Below are 21,172 nucleotides of genomic sequence, written 5' to 3' on the forward strand. Positions count from 1 at the left end.
GAGGAAGAGCTACTAGAGGACGGTCAGCATCTAATGCCCAGCCAAGATCTGGAGGAGACATCCGCCGCTTCCTCTGCTAAGCGGGCAAGTAGTGATGAGGAGAGTGGCATGGGAGCTGGTGTTGAGAGCGGTCAGGCTCCTGACCCAGAGACCGTTGAGGAGGACATCAGTGAAGTGCAGACACTACTCAATGATGATGATGTAGCTGATCGCACTTGGGAGCAGTGATGGCCAGTTCGCAGTGTTCGCCGACGAACACGTGCGATCTGCCATCTTTATTCCCAAGCCCGGCGATGCAGAGGTAAGTCCTTACCTGTGCCTGCGATGCGAGCCACTCTGAAACACATGCGGTCACCGGGAGCAGGCAGTTCCGAAAACAGCCCGATGAACTGGCCATCACTGCTTGGGAGTCGGGTGACGAAGGGGCTTTATCATCATCGGGAAAAGAGGGTGTCAGCTTGCCCGTGAGCCAGTGGCGGAGCCAGCAAGTCGCTAGCATGGCCAGGAGTCAGCAGGGTGGCAGCAGTGGGAGGTCGGGAGCCGAACGAGCCGGGGTAGACCACCCACTTCGCGGGAGGCTACCTGCACGGGAAGTAGCGGTGCAGGGGCTCAAGGAGGCAACGGTGGTAGCAGTCAGTCAGTGCATAGTGTTGGGGGTAAAATCACCTACTCGGTGGTGTGGCAGTTTTTTTTAACCCGCCGGAGGAGGCGAATGTGGCCGTATGTAGAATCTGTGGGCAGAGGGTGAAGGGTGGCCAGGGTGCCAATGTTGGCACTACGGCCCTGCGTCAACATATGCAGCGCCATAGAGTGGCCTGGGAGAACCGTGACTCCAATGTGGTGGTCCAGCCTGCTGCAGTAACCACTGCATCATCCACTGGCACGCACCTGGTTTCTGGCAGTCAAGGCTCCACCACCTTAGCCGAAGGGAGCTGTCTGTCCTTCCCATAATCTGCCGTCCTGATGCTCCTGCTCCTCCTACTCCTCGTCACGCATTCCATCAGCAATCAATCACCAAAGCAATTGCCAAGAGACAACAGTATGTGTGCACTCATCCAACGGCACAAAAGCTGAATGTGCTCCTGTCCAAGTTGCTGGTGCTTTCCAAGTGGTGGACTCTGCACCTTTCATAGAACTGATGGCTTGTGCAGAGCCGAGGTGGAGAGTCCCAAGCCGTCATTTCTTTGCCAAAAAGGCAGTACCAGCCCTGCACACACATGTAGAACAGAAGGTGGGCCAGTCCTTGAACCTGTCTGTGTCTGCCAAAGTCTGCCAAAGTGCACGGCAGCGCCGGTGTGTGGCACAGACACACCAGCAACTTGGCCAGGTGATGCCACTTCCGCCTCCACGTTACCAAGCCGTTGGTCCAGCGACAATGTCCGCCTCTGCCTCCTCATCTTCCACCGTGTCCTCATCCTCTACTGCAGGGAGTTCCCTGCACAGTGCCCCTCCAGCATATCACATGTGCATGGCATGGCGGTGTCACGCTGTTCTGCACCTCGTTTGCCTCGGCAAACGGAGTCACACAGGGGAGGAACTGCTCCATGTCATTCAGCAAGAAATCGAATCCTGGCTTTCTGCATGACAACTGAAAATCGGAACCATGGTGATCGACAACGGGAAGAACATTCTGTCAGCTCTGCGTCAAAGAGGGCTGAGCTATGCGCCCTGCATGGCACACGTGTTCAATCTGGTTGGCAAGCAGTGCCTGAATTCTTCCACCCATGTGCAAGACATCCTAAAAATGGACAGGAAACTTTGCATGCACTTCAGCCACTCATACACCGCAAAGCATACCCTCCTTGAGCTGCAGTGGCAGAACGGCATCCCCCAACATAGGCTGATATGTGACGTTTCCACCCATTGGAATTCCACCCTCCATATGTTAGACCGACTGTACGAACAGAGAAAGGCCATCAACGATTTCCTGATGATCCAAGCAGACAGGAGTACTCCCCTGTGTAACTTCGATGTCAGCCAGTGGCAGCTTATACGTGACACCTGCCATTTGCTCAGGCCCTTTGAGGATGCCACGTTATTTGTCAGTCGCCAGGACTACGGGATGAACAACGTCATTTCACTGCTTCATGTCCTGGAACAGATGCTGCTACATATGGTTAGTCAGGGGACTGGAGACATGGTGCCTAGATCTCACGGCCACATGAGCCCTGTGGGGGCTGAGCTGGAGGAGGAGGAGGACATTGGAGCACAAGCAATGTGTAGCAAAATAGGTGTTTTTTCTACACAGGTGACATGAGAGGAGGAGCAGGAGCAGCCAGAGGAGCTACAGGGCGATGTTGAAGATGAGGCGGAAGACCTAGACACACCGTGGCAGTATGCAGTAGAAATGGAGGCAGGGAGTCCCTCTGAGTCACTTGCACAAATGGCCCGCTGCATGCTCACTTGCTTGGGTAGTGACAGCCGAATTGTCACCATTCAGCAGAGGGATGACTTCTGGCTCTCTACCTTGTTGGACCCTCGCTACCGGTCCAAAATGGGGGCCTTTTTTACACCCACGGAGAGGGAGGACAAACTGAACTACTATAGAGACATCCTATGTAGTCTGTTGGCCGCTGCCTATCTTCACCATCGTCCATCCTCTCGCAGGTCTGACCGGCAGCTAGACATAGAGCAGAACCTGAACCAGCAGGTGGTGGCATACTTGGAGTGCACCCTCCCAGCCGACCTTGAAGATCCGCTTGACTACTGGGCAGCCAAACTGGATTTGTGGCCTCAACTGGCCGAGTTTGCCCTGGAAAAGCTGTCCTGCCTGGCCAGTAGTGTGGCATCAGAGCGGGTGTTTAGTGCGGCGGCATGGCGGTGTCACGCTGTTCTGCACCTCATTTGCCTCGGCAAACGGAGTCACACAGGGGAGGAACTGCACCATGTCGTTCAGCAAGAAATCGAATCCTGGCTTTCTGCATGACAACTGAAAATCGGAACCATGGTGATCGACAACGGGAAGAACATTCTGTCAGTGCTGCGTCAAAGAGGGCTGAGCTATGCGCCCTGCATGGCACACGTGTTCAATCTGGTTGTCAAGCAGTGCCTGAATTCTTCCACCCATCTGCAAGACATCCTAAAAATGGACAGGAAACTTTGCATGCACTTCAGCCACTCGTACACCGCAAAGCATACCCTCCTTGAGCTGCAGTGGCAGAACGGCATCCCCCAACATAGGCTGATATGTGACGTTTCCACCCATTGGAATTCCACCCTCCATATGTTAGACCGACTGTACGAACAGAGAAAGGCCATCAACGATTTCCTGATGATCCAAGCAGACAGGAGTACTCCCCTGTGTAACTTCGATGTCAGCCAGTGGCAGCTTATACGTGACACCTGCCATTTGCTCAGGCCCTTTGAGGATGCCACGTTATTTGCCAGTCGCCAGGACTACGGGATGAACAACGTCATTTCACTGCTTCATGTCCTGGAACAGATGCTGCTACATATGGTTAGTCAGGGGACTGGAGACATGGTGCCTAGATCTCACGGCCACATGAGCCCTGTGGGGCTGAGCTGGAGAAGGACATTGGAGCACAAGCAATGTGTAGCAAAATAGGTGGTTTTTCTACACAGGTGACATGAGAGGAGGAGCAGGAGGAGCAGGAGGAGCAGGAGCAGCCAGAGGAGCTACAGGGCGATGTTGAAGATGAGGCGGAAGACCTAGACACACCGTGGCAGTATGCAGTAGAAATGGAGGCAGGGAGTCCCTCTGAGTCACTTGCACAAATGGCCCGCTGCATGCTCACTTGCTTGGGTAGTGACAGCCGAATTGTCACCATTCAGCAGAGGGATGACTTCTGGCTCTCTACCTTGTTGGACCCTCGCTACCGGTCCAAAATGGGGGCCTTTTTTACACCCACGGAGAGGGAGGACAAACTGAACTACTATAGAGACATCCTATGTAGTCAGTTGGCCGCTGCCTATCTTCACCATCGTCCATCCTCTCGCAGGTCTGACCGGCAGCTAGACATAGAGCAGAACCTGAACCAGCAGGTGGTGGCATACTTGGAGTGCACCCTCCCAGCCGACCTTGAAGATCCGCTTGACTACTGGGCAGCCAAACTGGATTTGTGTACTACAGCCAACTATATAATCTACATACAAATCCAAATACGTCCCAAATTAGTGAGAAAAAACTACTCATTCAAAACTGGTTAGATACTATTAATCTCCCTACTTTAACTACAGAACAAGTTGGAAAACTGTCCGCCCCACATACTCTAGCTGAATTGAAACTAGCATTAAAAAACTCCCCAATGAATAAAAGTCCTGGGCCAGACGGCTTACCAGTTTTTTATTACTCATCATTCAGTGAAGTCTTACTGCCGCGACTATTGGCAGTTTGTAATGAGGCAGGGGGGGGGAAACCATTCACCAGAGATATGTTGTGGGCACAAATATCCATTATCCCTAAACCTAATAAAGACCACTCACTGTGCTCAAATTACAGACCAATTTCGCTTCTCAATAATGACCTAAAGCTCTATGCGAAAATGCTTGCTAATAGGTTAAAAATATATTTACCTGAACTTATTTCAGAAGAGCAAGTTGGTTTTATACCCGGAAGAGAAGGGAAAAACAACATTGTCAGGGTTATAAATCTTATACAACTAGCTTCCAAATCCAATACGCCACTAGCTTTATTAAGTATGGACGCCGAGAAAGCGTTTGATAGAGTGGACTGGCTCTTTATGACTCAAATGTTAGCAAAATTTGGAATCCCAGATTCTTTCATAAGGGGGGTCATGGCAATGTATAACAATCCTACGGCGCGGATCCTGGTGAATGGTACCCTATCTCCAGTATTTACAATTTCGAACGGTACACGTCAAGGCTGCCCCCTCTCTCCCCTATTGTTTGTTCTGGTGATAGAAACGCTTCTTCAGTCTTTCAGACAAAATGCTGAAATAGAGGGAATGAAAGTAGGGTCCTTGATACACCAATCAGCTGCTTTCGCGGATGATGTACTTTTATTTATCACTAATCCAGCCCAAGCTTTTCCAGCAATTATGTCTACTCTTCAGACATACCACTCCCTATCTAATTTTTCAGTAAACTTATCTAAATCCACTGTTCTGAATGTGACCCTGGGGAAGAAATTTATGGCTACGATGAAAGAAACAACCCCTTTCCAATGGACCACTGAGTCTATAGTATTCCTAGGGATAACACTGACCCCAGACTTCTCGAATTTATTTCGAGATAATTTCCAACCATTACCAAAAAGATTAGAAGACCTATTAGGCTCTTGGGATATCCCATTTATATCATGGTTTGGTCGTAGGACACTGATTAAAACAATATTGCTGCCCACTGTCCTTTACTTTTTACAAGCTTTGCCTATCCCAATCCCAAAGGCTTATTTTGTAAAATTACAGGGAATATTATCCAAATTCCTCTGGGGGGGTAAGAGATCTAGATTACCTCTTACTCTTCTAGTGCAACACCCTACAAATGGGGGGCTTGGTATCCCGGACTTATATACCTATCATAAAGCAGTAATTGCACTTAGATGCCTGGAATGGCTGAGACCTTACCCAAATCGATTAGATCTAATTATAGAAGACAATATGTTAAACCTCCCGCTTCACTCTTTAGTCTTTTTGGACCAATCTCCAAAATACGCCAGGTTACAAACAGATAATACCATCACTAAATATACCTTTGACATGTGGAAAAACTCTAGGTGGAAGGACCATTTATTAACCAATTATCTTGCTCTGATGCAAGTGCGAGATGTCCTATGTCATTCCTCTACCCAGTTCTGGGAAACTATATCGGACAAAGCCAAAGCTGTCACTACGCCGGTTTTGTCCTTATGTCCAGATAATGACGTCCCAATATCCGAGGAACTAAAAAAGCACCATAAAGTAGCTTGCCTTTCTAATTTCCAATTGGCTCACTTTATTCATTTTATGAAATCCCACCTCAAAAATCTCAACTTGACTTCAGAAAAATCTGTTTTTGAGAAACTAGCCTTGCAATTAAAAGAACCAAAAGGAAAGATATCCAAGCTATACAGCCTTCTACTGTCCCTAACGCGCCCGGAAAAAGTTTCCTTAATCTCTAAATGGGAGAATGATTTAAAGATCCAGTTCTCAGCAAAAGAAGTGCTTAGCGTGCTAAAAGCGCCCCATAGGGTGTCCAGGTGTGTCAAACTACAAGAGAATAGCTATAAAGTGCTTTCCCAGTGGTATTACACACCACAAAGAATTAACCGTATGTTTCCAGAAAGTAGCCCGTTCTGTTGGAGGTGTGAGTCGGAAGTAGGCACTCACTGCCATATATGGTGGAGCTGCTCTAAAATTGCTTCCTACTGGCAAAAGATATGTAGAGTCATTTCAGATGTGTGCAAAATAAGTTTTCCGATCTCTGCAAAAATGTGCCTTTTCGGGGTGTTCGGGGGTCTCAGATGCTCTAGAGACACACAAAAGCGGGGTCAAATTTTATTGGCAGCAGCCAGATTACTCATTACTGTATACTGGAAAAAAGTGGAGACACCCCCACTAAAACATTGGATTCAAAGATGTGACCAATTGTTTCGCCTTGAACAGATGGCACACTGGGAGGCCCGAACACCACATAGATTTGAGGCAATTTGGAGACCTTGGAAAGATTTTAGGGGATTTACGAAGTGATAACTTTAAATATATTGTTCGTGAACACGTACGATAGTGTCCAATTAATTATCCGTACCCTAGAAAGAGCATTTTGCATCAAAAATGGTGCCATTACCCCCTCCCCTTCTCTCCCTCCGACCTCCCTTCCTCCCTCCCCCTTATCCTTTATTACTTTAAATCTTATAATTTTCTGTAATTTGACTGTTACCAGCCTGATTGTACGGTATCAACTGTATTTTCCTCATTGGCGCCCTCTTAGGGCATATCAATAATTGTATGATCTTTATGTTGTAAAAACAATAAAAACAATTTTAAAACAAACTGGATTTGTGGCCTCAACTGGCCGAGTTTGCCCTGGAAAAGCTGTCCTGCCTGGCCAGTAGTGTGGCATCAGAGCGGGTGTTTAGTGCGGCGGGGGCCATAGTTACCCCAAGAAGAACTCACCTGTCCACCAAAAATGTGGAGAGACTGACCTTTGTCAAGATGAATCAGGCATGGATCAGCCAGGATTTCCACCCACCAATGCCTATTGCATCAGACTAGATCATCCATGGTGCCACACCAACACTTTGACAAAAGAGACTGGCTTCTTCTGGCTATCTGCCTCAGCTACTATTCTGATGCTGACCCCCGCCTGATGCCACACATCTGATGCCAAGTGCTCCTTCTTTCACCCACCATCTTCAGCAGGTACTGGCATTGCCACCCACCCTCACACTCTGTCAACTTGTCACTCTGTGGTCTCCAGATGCTGCTCCTACCTCCACTCTATGTCACCTGCCGCCACTTACAGACTCATGCTGCTTTTACCTCACCACTATGTAACCTTGCCACTCTGTGGTCTTCTCATGCTGCCAATACCTCCACTTTATGTCACCTTGCCACTCTGTCCTGATGCTGCTGCCACCTCCACACTCTGTCATAGTGCCACTCTGTGGCCTCCTGATGCTGCCTCCACCTACAGACTCTGTGATTGGGCAACTCTCTGGTCTCCTCATGCTGCTTTCACCTCAGCACTATGTCACCTTGCCACTCTGTGGTCTTCTCATGCTGCCGCCACCTACACACTCTGTCATTGTGCCATTCTGTGGCATCCTGATGCTGCCGCCACCTTCACGCTCTGTCATAGTGCCACTCTGCAACCTCCTGATGCTGCCACTACCTCCACACTATGTCACCTAGCCACTCTGTGGCCTCCTGATGCTGCCGCCACCTACAGACTCTGTCATTGGGCCACTTTGTGGTCTCCTCATGCTGCTGCTACCTCCACACTATGTACCCTTGCCACTCTGTGGTCTCCTGATGCTGCCACCACCTTCACACAATGACATTGTGCCACTCTGTTGCCTCCTGATGTTGCCACCACCTCCACACTCTGTCATTGTGCCACTCTGCGGCCACCTGATGCTGCCGCCACCTACAGACTCCGTCATTAGGCCACTCTTTGGTCTCCTCATGCTGCTTTCACCTCACTACAATGTCATAAGGCAACTTTGTGGACTTCTCATGCTGTTCCCACCGTCCCTACTTCATTGCTGGGCCACTAATACACCTTTTTGGCTTGGCTGACATCATAATTTATTTGACCCTTCCTTTGATCTGTCAGAAGGAAGGTAAAATGAGATGCACAATGGATCCTGTCTGTGTAGCAGCTGTAAGGCCTGTATGGTCCCATCAGAATTTGCTTGTGATTTGGTAGCCAAAAACACAGAAGACTTGCAAATATTCCTGTAACAGGGAGCCGGCGACGCTCTCTCCCTGCAGCGCTGCCGGCATCCCATTTGTGAGGAGGAGCGAGGACGCGGCTGGCGTCCTTGTCTCCATGGTAACAAGGGGGCGGAGAGGACCCGGCCATGCACGCCTTTTCAGCGTGGCCGGCGTCCTTTGTCCCCTACACAACAAGCAGGGGGGAACTGAGCGCCGATGTCAATGAGTCAGCGCTCAGGCGTATTGATGTGCTGGACATGGGTCAAGCGATGTTGCCCACGTCACGTGACCCATCAATTAGAACTATTTAAATAGGCAACCAGGTTGCCTGTGATTGGTCTTGTTACCTCACTAGCGTTCTCTACATGTGTGACTACTTTTGTTTGACCTCGGCTTGTGTTACTCCTTGTACTGACGCGACCTCTTGGCTCCTGACCACGGCTTGTATTGACTTCGATCTTGAATTTCCCCTTTGTGCCCTTGTTACCTCCTGGGTCTTGACCTTGGCTTCCATTGGTTTCAGTTGTGGTTTTACCCAGCCTGGGAAGCTTGTTGCTTCTGTGTTTTCTGTCCTTGTCTTTTGTTTTCTCCCCTTGTTGTTTGCTCCCTTTAGGCCCCTGCACATACTTAAGGTAGGGACTGCCGCCCAGTTGTAACCTGTCAGTTAGAACTGACCGTGCAAATAGGTAGGGATAGGGGAGTGGGTGGAGTTTAGGGCTGCACTTATCCCTACCTTTTCATGACAATTCCGTTCACGTGTCATCTCTGTTTTTGGCATTAGCAAGACTGATGGATTACTGACCAAATGCTGACCGAGTTAAGGCGGATGCTCCACAGACAGGATCCATTTTTTGTGGGTTATTGTTCTAGCGGATCAGAGGAAGGGCAAAATAATCAGTGACGTCAACACAAACTTACGGCTGACACCCTCTCCACTCTGTCGGGGGTCTCTACTTGTATAAGCTTTTAATAGAACAGGTTCTATAGACATCTATGTGGAATCAGCTGACAACGGTGTAAAAGGAGTGCACTTCTTCTTGGCGCTAATATAAACCTGTAAGGCTGAGTTCATACTTCAGTTATTTGGTTAGTTTTGGCCCCGTGATCAAAATAAGTGAAGTGTGCAGTGATTCTAAGAGCGACGCCTGTCATCTGCATGTCATACAGACTTACAGTATTATTTCACTACCAAAGCAGACTCCATATGCGTGTTACTGCAAGGCACAGTGTTCTACACCACTATAAAGGCTCTGTGCAGCCAGGAAATAGCAGTTTTTTAAATTTGCCGCAAATTTATTCGGATCAAACCAAATTTTTCCCAAATAATTCGGCAAAACAGCGAATCAAATTTTTTAAAAATTTGCTCATCTCTAGATATAACGATAAGCTGGCAATACAAATTCATTCGCTCTCGGCCGTACAGCTACTCTTGAGTTTACATGTGTTTCTAAATGAGGAAAGCCATTGCTTGATGCCTCTGGTTATAGCTTATCTCCTGCTTATCTCCGGCTGGCTGCAGTGCTCGTCTGATGAGGAGGTTGAGCGAAGTGCGCGCATGCGCACTTCGCTCAATGAGGCTGATTGTAAATGTCCGCACGGGCGCATCAGGCACAGCCCTGTGCGCACGCGCGGGATCTTTGAAAAGGAGGAGGGGGCACTGAGAGAGAGCCGGAGGCGTATTTGATTACATTCAGGCGGCGCTGAAAGCATGAGGGGAGGAGCTGGGCACCAACGGTGGCGGCGGCGGGCGGCAGATTGAGACGAAAAGAAACGCCCTGGGCACCTTATCAAGAAGATTGACAGGTTAGATAAAAGCTCTTTTTATCAAAAGGAGACGGCGAATTTAACTTCTAACAACACATTTATAATCACAGGGGCGCCATGCAGATAACAATACTTTGAAAAGGGGGGGTTAGAAAGTGGTGACAGAGTCCCTTTAAGGTTCCCGGTACAAGCAACAGCACAACGTCCCATATCCTACATTCTCATTCTTTGTGAACTTCGTGCACCAGCAAGCAAAGACTAGGAATGATCCCAGCTTTGACTTCTCGATGTTTGACACCACTTTCCCTAAACCAGGTAGGCCTGTCTTACTCCATAACATCAAGGGTACATCGGTTGCAGTACACAAAACCAGTGTGCCTTTCAAAGACCCCTTAAACAAAACCTACAGTACCTCCTATCTTCTCAGAGACTGAGAAGATCTCAACAAAAGACCCATGCAGAGAATGTCCTCTACATAAAAAAACACACTCATTGCCGAAATGCAGAGGATTTAGAGAAAAACTTCTCAGGGACCGCAAAACTTTCCTCAAGGAGAACCACATTTGTTAAAGGTGTTGTGCATCAACCTCTCATCTTGCAAAAGACTGTACCGTAAACATCAAATGCTCTGAATGCAACAGTGAAGAGCACAATACAGCCTTACACCCTGGGCCAGCTCCATGGACTTTCACACCCTCAGAACAGGCTGTAGAGCACGGCGGGGAGGAGAGAGACACAGTACCTCCTGAAGTGACACCCCAGTGCACCGAAGTCTGCGGAAAAGGTCTTAGTAACAAATCTTGCTCCAAGATCTGTCTCGTCACAGTTTACCCTATTGGTCATAAAGAGAAAGCGGTAAGGATGTATGCCATCCTTGATGATCAGAGTAATAGATCTTTTGCTAACTCGACTTTCTTTGATATTTTCAATGTTAAAGGACACAGCTCTGCATATTCACTTAAAACTTGCACAGGTGTGAGTGAAGAAAACAGCAGAAGAGCTACTCGCTTCCAAATCGAATCCATAAATGGTGAAGCATCACTACCTTTACCTACCTTGATGGAATGCAATCAGATGCCAAACAATAGAGAAGAGATTCCTACACCTAAGGCAGCCTTACATCATGGACTTCTAAAATCCATAGCACATCTCATACCTGCACTCGACCCAGAGGCCCAAATAATACTTCTGCTTGGAAGAGATACTGTATCATAAGAGTCCACAAGGTGAGAAAACAAATAAACGGTCCTCACGATTCTCCATATGCCCAGAAGCTTGACCTGGGGTGGGTCATTATAGGTGATGTCTGCCTAGGAAATGTTCACAAGCCTACCACAGTGAATTCTCTTTACACGAACACCTTGGCAAACGGACGTCCATCCCTCTTTCAGCCTTGTCCTAACAGGTTCCTTGTAAGAAAAAAGCCGACAAGTGTACTGTATCCTGACTTTTCAGAAATCGAGAACCATCCTTGTGGTGAAGACCAAGACCACTTGGGGTGCAAGGTGTTCCAGAGGACAAAGGAAGACCACAAGATAGCTCCCTCTATTGAAGATAAGGCCTTCCTAAACTTAAAGGGTTTCTATCACTTCGTATGCCATAATTAGCTGTCAGACACTAGCGATCTGCTAGTGTCTGCTCTGGCCAACCATCCTACTATAATCACTTGTGGGGCAGCGGTTTTGCTAAAAAACTAACTTTTATAAATATGCTAATGAGCCTCTAGGTGCTATGTGGGCGTCATTAGCACCTAGAGGCTCCGTCTACCTTCATACACAGCCGCCGCCCAGCGCGTCCCTCCAGCCCGCCCATGTCCTCCTCCGTGTGACGCAGCGGCCGAATTCTCGCGCATGCGCCGTGCGCGGCTGTATTCGGCGCATTTGAGATGTCTGAGCTCGGAGCGGTCAGACATTCAATGCGCATGCGCGGATGTATTCGGCGCATGCGCATTGAATGTCTGACCGCTCCGAGCTCACATCTCAAATGCGCCGAATACAGCCGCGCACGGCGCATGCGCGAGAAATCGGCCGCTGCGTCACACGGAGGAGGACATGGGCGGGCTGGAGGGACGCGCTGGGCGGCGGCTGTGTATGAAGGTAGACGGAGCCTCTAGGTGCTAATGACGCCCACATAGCACCTAGAGGCTCATTAGCATATTTATAAAAGTTAGTTTTTTAGCAAAACCGCTGCCCCACAAGTGATTATAGTAGGATGGTTGGCCAGAGCAGACACTAGCAGATCGCTAGTGTCTGACAGCTAATTATGGCATACGAAGTGATAGAAACCCTATAATGGAGCAAGGATTCTTCAAGGATAAAACAAACACCTGGGTTGCACCACTGCCTTTCAAGACACAGAGACGCCGTCTTCCCAACACCAGAGATTAAGCCTTTAAACGCTTCTGTTCACTCCAACGCAACTTTCAGAAAAGACCAGAAATGATGGCACATTTTTTCTTATTCATGAACAAGATATTGGAGAACAGTCATGCAGAAGTAGCTGCACCCCTAAAAGAAAGAATGCTGGTACTTACCAATCTTTGGCGTTTACCACCCCAAGAAGCCAGGACAAATCTGATTGGTATTTGACTCTAGTTCACAATATGAGGGAGTCTCTCTCAATGATGTTCTTTTGACAGGACGAGACCTCAACAACACACTTCTCGGTGTCCTCATCAGATTCCACAAAGAACCCATTGCTGAACAAATGTCCTATTGTTTCCTAGTTAAAGAAGAGCACAGGAACTTCTTAAGATTCTTTTGGTTCAAGGACAACGACCCTACCAAAGACATCATAGAATATCGCATGAAGGTGCATGTTTTTGGCAACAGCCCATCTCCTGCAGTAGCTATTTATGGACTCAGACTTTTTGCCCAAGAAGGTGAAAAAGTCTATGGGGAGGACGTTAAGAAGTTTGTTGAAAGAGACTTCTATGTAGATGATGGCTTAAAGTCGCTACCCTCACCAGAGGCCACAATCGGTCTACTCAAAAGGACTCAAAGTATGCTTGCCAGTTCAAACCTCAGGCTACATAAGATAGCTTCAAACAGCAAAGTTGTTATGGAGGCCTTTCATGCCAGTGATTTGAAGGATCTGGACTTGGCAACCCATTACCCATGCAGCGCAGCCTAGAGCTCAGCTGGGACCTCAAGTCTGACACCTTCAATTTTCAGGTCGACCAAGAACAGAAACCCTTCACACGTCGTGGAGTCCTGTCCACCATTAACAGTCTATATGATCCACTTGGATTTGCAGCCCCTGTGATCATCCAAGGTAAGACTCTGCTCAGCGAGCTAACCACAGATATATGTGATTGGGATTTGCCACTTTCCTCAGAGAAAGAGACACTATGGGTAACACAGAGAGACTGTCTAAAGGCATTATCTAACGTGCGTATACATAGGCCATATGCCCACTTCTCTCCTGCTGAGGTTCAGTCCAAGCAGCTGTGCGTGTTTTGTGATGCCTCAGTAAAAGCAATCGCTGCAGTCGTTTACCTTAAAACTATAAACATTAAAGGCCAGGTCCAAATTGGCTTTACAATGGGCAAAGCAAAGCTGGCACCATGTCCAGAGCTTACCATACCAAGATTGGAACTGTGTGCTGCTGTTCTAGCAGTAGAGCTACCAGATCTTGTGTCTGAAATAGATTTAAATATTGATAGTACAGTATTTTATACGGACAGCAAAGTAGTGTTGGGCTACATTTACAATGAGACTAGGAAATTTTATGTCTATGTTCACAACATAGTTCAAAGAATCAGGAGGTCAACACGGCCTACCCAGTGGCACTATGTACCAACTGACCTCAACCCTGCAGACCATGCTACAGAGCTGTTCCTGCAGCCCACCTTAAAGATACCACATGGCTTACAAGACCACCATTCCTCTACAAACCTGTGCTTGGCACTCTTCAGAAAGACAAATTTGAACTACTGGAGCCAAACGTTGATGCAGAGATTAGTCCTCATGTTTCTGTACTCACCACAAACGTTTCTAACGGAGAGCTTGGATCCAAACGATTCAACAAGTTTTCTATGTGGAGATCACTGAACAGAGCTATAGCTGGCTTTATCCACATAGCCAAATCTTTCAGAACCACACCTAGGATCAGAGCACTGCTAAGGTTGGCATTACTGTCACAAGGCTCATACAGTGGACGAGCTCACACAAGCAAGAGACGTTATCATACGTTGTATACAACACAAAGTTTATGCTCAAGAACTAGGACTCATCCGAAATCAAAAGGGTTTTCCTAAAGACAGTTCCCTCAGGAGACTTGACCCCTTTATAGAAGCAAATGGATTGTTGAGAGTTGGAGGATGTATTTCAAATGCAAAACTCGAGGGTAATGAATGTACTCCTATAATACTCCCAAGCAATCATATTGCATCCTTACTTGTGCAACACTACCATGAGAGGAGTAAACATCAGGGATGTTTGTTCAATGAAGGCGCTTTACGTACAGCTGGATTCTGGATAATGGGAGCCAAAAGAGTAGTCTCATTTTCAAATGTGTCACTTACCAAAAACTACGGGGTATGTTTCAGTCACAAAAGATGGCTAACCTCCCTGCTGACTGTCTCAGTACAGAACCCCCCTTTACTAATGTTGGTCTTGACGTGTTTGGCCCCTGGTCTGTCACCACACGACACACTAGAGGAGGCCATGCAAACAGTAAACGCTCGGCGGTCATATTTACGTGCATGAGCATCAGAGCTGTGCATATAGAAGTTATCAAGTCTTTGGATACATTCAGCTTTATAAATGCTCTCAGATGTTTTATTTCCATTAGAGGCCCAGTTAAACTTATCCGCTCTGATAGGGGTACCAACTTCGTTGAAGCCTGCAAAGAACTGTATATCCCCTCAAACATTGACAGTGATCATGTAGAGAGATATCCTGCTGACCAAGACTGCAAATGGTCATTCAACCCCCACACTCTTTCCACATGGGAGGCTCTTGATTCTGTCCAAGCCACTACCTCCTGGAGTAATCTCAGTTCAGAGGCTGGTCTAGAGACACTGTTGCAGAGCACTAAGGGATTAGGTGAAACTGTAGTCAAGAAACAAGCAGAGGACAGGGCAGACAGTGTAAGAGCAATCCAGTAAACAGTTCAAGGGTCAGGGCAGGCAGCACAAAGTCAAATAAGGAACAGGCAGGGGCCTGGTCAGGCAGCAATGGGTCAAGTTCAGAAACAGACAGAGTTCAATACATGGGCAGGCAAACAAGACAATAATGCACCTTTGCAGGAAACTAGTTAACTAGAACCTATTGCTCAGCCACACACCCACAGGGAAAGGTATCTTAAATACCCTAGGCTGTGGAAGATTAAGGTGCATGCACTGGCTCTTTAGGAGCTGGAGAGAGCATGCATTCTATGGGCAGCGAGAGGCAGAGACTGCAGGAATCAGGCTTCAGCCCTCGTGGGCAGGATGGAGCTGCGCTATCCTGACAGCCTTACCGCCAGTAAGGAGCAAAGGGACATGGGGCACTGGGGGAGCAGAGTAGGCAACTAGATGAGCGTTCCAGTGGCGTTACCTAAAATGGGGATGACAGTGGGCACAGACCATTGGCTCAACAGGGTGTTTGAGCATCACCATTACATACTTACATGCCCATCTGATAGCACAATTGTATAAGGTGTGCCTTCTCTGTAAATTTCAGTGTGCTTATGAGTCAATATTCCTCTGTTTTCGTTGGGTTTATAATATTTATGATTGGATAGAGATATTTGACGACAAACATGGATTAAAAAATACTATATGTATCTGAGGTACTATATGTAGGGAACACTTAATACACATACACAATTGTCAGGATTTTTATTTTGCATATTAATTTATTTACACAAAAAAATCAATAAGTAAAATAAATGTTGAGAAAATATCTGTCATAAAAAGTCAAATCCGATTGCTTTCGTCTCAACAATCTTAACAGTAAATGCAAATCACTCAACAGATTGAATACCAGCAAAATGAACAGTTGCTTATTCAGGTTTTTTATTGCATGCGTGGAAATGAAGCAGCATTTGGCAGCTTTACTTACATCTCTAAGTTCTAGACAGATGGATAACTGAATGTACGCACAATAATGTTTTATGTATTTCTTCACACTCCCCCAAGGAATTTTTATCTGTACTGAAGAACTGGTTACACAAACACAAGGACTGCATGAGATTTATGAGGATGACTTTATACCTACCTGCCTGCTTAAACCTGTACAAAGCCCATAAATAAATTCTCTTTAATACACATTTCTAGGCTGATAGTTTGTTATTTTGTAATGTTTTAGACTATGCCTATACTTTACATCTAAGATGAGAGTGTAGAAGCTGCCTTACCTTTGACCACTTTGAGCAAACTTTCTTCACACAGTATTACTATCTTCCCGTGGTGTCATTTAGATGGATGTGTTCTCATGTTGATTTTATTAGTCTAGTTATTCCGATTTGGCCTTTCTTTAGCTCTGCACAAAAATATTATTACTTATTTCCCAATTCTCATATATTCTGTAGCACTGTAAAACCATTTCTTTTGAGCTTACAATTAAATTTTTGTACATAAGACACACACACACTAGGGCACAATTAACCAATCAACATGTTTGTGGAGTGTAGAAAGCAAACAGAATATCCTGAGGAAACCCACAAATGCAGAGAAAATATAAAAATTCCATGTACTATACATGGCATCCCAATACAATTCACACATGCGTAACAACTACCTGGCAACAATGCTAACCACTGTGCTTGCGAGAGAGAGTTTCTCGACAATATTTACTCTTCCTCATTATGGAGAGCCCGTAGTATTCATTGTACGTGTGCTCAGTCTTGTAGGCCAGGAGATGCCCCTCTGGGTTCCTTGGAATGATAATCGAATTGGCTTTCCAAAGCCTATATGATGCCAGCAGATTTTACACATGATAATTTGCATTTATTTTCCCCAGAAATCAAAATGACCTTTGTCTAGCCTACAATAGTCATCACATATATCAATTGGTCTCCATAATAGAAATAGTACCTACACAGAGGTTCTCCCCAAGGCCTTGCAACTAGAAAAGCTGTTTCTAGCTGCTTTGCTTTGATAAAGAGCTTTTTATTTCCCTGAAAAAGCTAGTTGCAGATGTGAGGCTAGCTTAGCTATTTTACTAATTTTGCTACATAAGCATGTTTAAAAGGCTGAAAAGCAGCCCTGCTGATCAGCTGTGTTAAGATAACGCAGCACTTATACAGGTGGTGTGTTCTCCTATTATTCACTATTTTCCTGCAGCAGCGAGCAGGTGAAATTATAGCTCTTCTGTCCCCCTTCACTTTAATGGGATGGCTCCTTCCTATTAACCTGAGGATAGATCATCTGTAGAGCAAAAGCAGTAAACCCCTTTAAGAATGAGCAATTTCATTTAACCATTTTGGGATTCATTTCAGATGAACCAGAAAGACCTGAAAAATAACATTCAACTGAAAGTGAGACAACAGAACTAAGTCACCCACCAAGCTTACACTGTCAATAAAAACATACAAGTTAGTCCTCTTTCTTGAAGATAAAGGGAACCAGAATGAGAAATTTGCCTTGTTTGGTTGACTGGCCTTGTGGGGTGCTCTTCGGGGTGCTCTTTGTCATTGGAGAGACAAAAAAATATGAGCATAGTATGCCAAGTGACACCACTCAATTTCTAGGAAGAATATATGTAAATTCACGTATCTTAATTCTTCTGCTTTTAGATATATTTCCTCTCTTTTTTTTTTTGTCAAGCGAGATAATTTGCATACCTTTGACTTTTTGGGGAAAGTTATTCAAATTAATTTTTCTTACAAACAGAAAGGAAAACTACCATATTTTGCGCCTCATAAGATGCACTTTTTTTTTTACCAAAGTGGGGGGAAAATGGCCCTATGTCTTATGGGGTCAATACTAAGGAGCGATTCCATTATGGAAGTGCTCATTAGTACCAGAGGACCAGGAAGTGGTGAAGGCTCTGTACTCACAGCTTCCTGGTTCTCGGCTGTCGACTGTGCTGTGGCTGCGCACAGCGTGAGGGCGCTCTGTGACCTCACGCTGTGCGCCTCGGTTCACAGCACAGCCAGTGGCAGGAAAAGCAGGAGGAGCGCCGGAGCAGTAAAGATAAATGGATTTTTAATTTTATCTGATCCATGGCTGGGGGCTTCAGCCTGCATACATGAGGCTGGGGGCTTCAGGCTGCATACATGAGGCTGGGGGCTGCAGGCTGCATACATGAGACTGGGGGCTGCATACATGAGACTGGGGGCTGCATATATGAGGCTGGGGGCTGATCTGAGGCATGGGGTCTGATCTGAGGTCTGATTGAGGGTCTTATTAACATTGGGGGTCTGATTGGGGCTGTCAGCTGAGGTCTGATCAACATTGGGGGTCTGATTGGTGGTCTGATCTGAGGTCTAATGAAAAATATTTTTTCCTATTGTCCTCCTCTAAAACCTAGGTGCGGCTTATGGGCCGGTGCATCTTATAGGGATAAAAAAAAATTCTCATGCCAGCTGAATTAAGATATGCAAAATCTCTCTTGGCTTTGTGTGAATCCCAACTTTTAGAAATTCTGAAGAAATACTGTACCAGTAGAATCAATTCGCTCATCCTTAGTCCTAAGCATAGGCTATGAGTGTTGGCAACTAGGTGGCGGCTTTCTGCCATAAACAACACCCACCACACTTGTCCATGGGCTGTGTGTACTCTTGGAGTTTGGTCCCATACAAGTAAACGGAAGTGAGTGGAAGAAATCATTTAACTTATTTTAATCTCATGCAACCTCCTGTAAGTACAGCTGTGTCTTCTACCAGAACTTTAATAGTTTGCTTGCCTAGACAACATAATGATGTTCGAAGCCTCTCCTATAAAGCTCTTGCAGTTGGCTCCAATTTGGTGGTTGCTGCTTGGCTTCTTCTAGGATAGCAAAGCAATGCCCATAGAATCTAATGGAATAAGTAGATGTAAGGTTATATAAGGAGCGGTTAGATTCGTTAGCAGGGCATGGGACAGTGGAGTAAGTGCGAGTTGAGTTTGATGAACAGAAAAATTATAAATAAGGGAAATTCATTGCCATCTGTAAATACAGTCCTGAACATGGCATATGTTGATGTTCTTCAATAGTTATGAGTAAAATAGTAAAGTTGTCAAGTGGATTTATTAAAAAACTGGTCTTTGCATTTTTCTTGTGCATACATGTCCTGATATGTGAGTCACGATATCATGTCATGAGTGGTATATCCTGTAGGTTTTTATGTGTGGCTACGCAGAGGTCATGTTGTGTATTGGTGCCTGTCAAGGGTTTTGCAAACATGTCACGATATTGTATTGAATTAATTTTATGAGAAATTACTTACCATCCAAAACCCCTACTGTTCCCAATTCAAAGCTGCATGGTTGTCCACTAGGCTCTGCTTTCTGGTCCCTCCTTACACACTGGGAGTGACTACTCAGCCAATTATAGGCATTAGTGGTGACTCGTCTCAACTAGTGATTGGCTGAGCAGTCATTTTCTGTGTTTCAAGAGGGACCAAGAAGCAGAGACCATCAGGGGACTGGCAAGCATCAGAACAGGAGCAGCAGGGTATCATTAAGTTATGACTTTTTCTTTATTTTTTTTAACTACTCACAAAAAGTTAGGAATATTTGGATATTTCAGGTGATATTTATGGAAAACGTAAAAAGTTCACACTACAGTGATATAATATCATGAAAGTAGGGCATTTAAGTAGAAGAGTGCAATGGTGATTTCCTAATCTCATACTATTTATTGAAACAAAAGCCAACACCAGTGGTGGGTATACCCCCACAAACAATTTCAATGTCTCAATAACTTGTCATGTGGCCTTGAGCATCAATTACAGCTTGACAACCACGTCTCATGCTGTTCACAAGTTGATTTATTGTCTGCTGAGACATGGCATCCCACTCTTGAAGGGCGGCCCTCAGGTCATTGAGGTCATGGCATACAGAGTTACGAGCCTCTACACGGCGACTCAGCCAATGTCATATACACTTGTAAAGAAAACCGCAGCACTCTCCAGTCTTGAATCTTTCAAAGGTTTATTCACCAATCACTTAGCGACGTTTCGACCTGTGTGGTCTTTATCAAGCAACCAGCCGATGTCATAGTTTTTCAATGGAAGTCAGGTCTGGAAAAAGTGCAGGCCACTCCATTTGAGGTACCCCAGTCTCCAGTCTAATAATGCAACCTCAATGAGCTGGGGTAGGGAAGTTCTGTATTGACTAGACACACCTGCCCACAGTATAACACCACCACCACCAAAGGCTCGTCTGGTGACAACAGTGACTGCATAGCACTCTCCTTGACGTCTCCAACATCATTGGTGGCCATAGTTTCTGCTCAGCATGAATCAAATTTCATCAGTGAATAGCACTGAGGGTAACTGGTCCCTCGTCTAGCGTAGATGCTCCCTGGCCCATGCAACATGATGACGGCCTTGGTCAGATACCTTTGCAGGTCGTCTAGCATGCAGACCATACTGATATAAACCGTTTAGAATGGTCAGACGTGACAATTTGGTGCCTCTCACCTCCCTAAAATGTGCCTAGAGTTGTCTTGCATTCATCATCCGGTTCCGCAGGGTATTGTTCACAATGAAGCAATCATCAGTGTGGGATGTGGCCAAAGGACGCCCACTTCTATGCCTTTATATGACTTTCCAGTCTCTCTGTTTCTCTGTTGCAACCTGCTCATGGCACTCTGCGACACTCTAAGCTCAGTGGCCACTTCCATCTAAAAAACATCCTGCTAGAAGCCTCACAATGGCAAGATACTGTTGATCAATTGTTAGTCTCAATTGTTGGTTTTATATCAAAATGTGACCAGCATGATGGGGAGGACTGTTTAAATACCAATTCTAATTGAACCAGGAAAGTTATTGGGCGATTCATGGATCAAACTCCTGTTGTGAATTTTGCTGTTAAGCTCCTTGTTAGAGAGCAGCAAGTTGTGCATAAAATACATTAAACAGTTGGACATGTTGGACATGTGCATTCAAATGTTTAGAGAAGGTCACATTAGGTTCACCTGTAAAGGTTCATTCTGGAA

At 46.0% G+C, this 21,172-nt stretch overlaps 1 protein-coding gene across 1 annotated transcript in view; it reads left to right on the forward strand.

Moving 5' to 3' along the window:
* Positions 1-21,172, forward strand: part of OTOR (otoraplin) — a 43,177-nt gene that overhangs the window by 21,254 nt on the left and 751 nt on the right. The gene's annotated exons all lie outside the window — the stretch shown is intronic.

Source organism: Bufo bufo, chromosome 4 (genome assembly GCF_905171765.1).
Source record: "Bufo bufo chromosome 4, aBufBuf1.1, whole genome shotgun sequence".
NCBI lineage: Eukaryota > Metazoa > Chordata > Amphibia > Anura > Bufonidae > Bufo > Bufo bufo.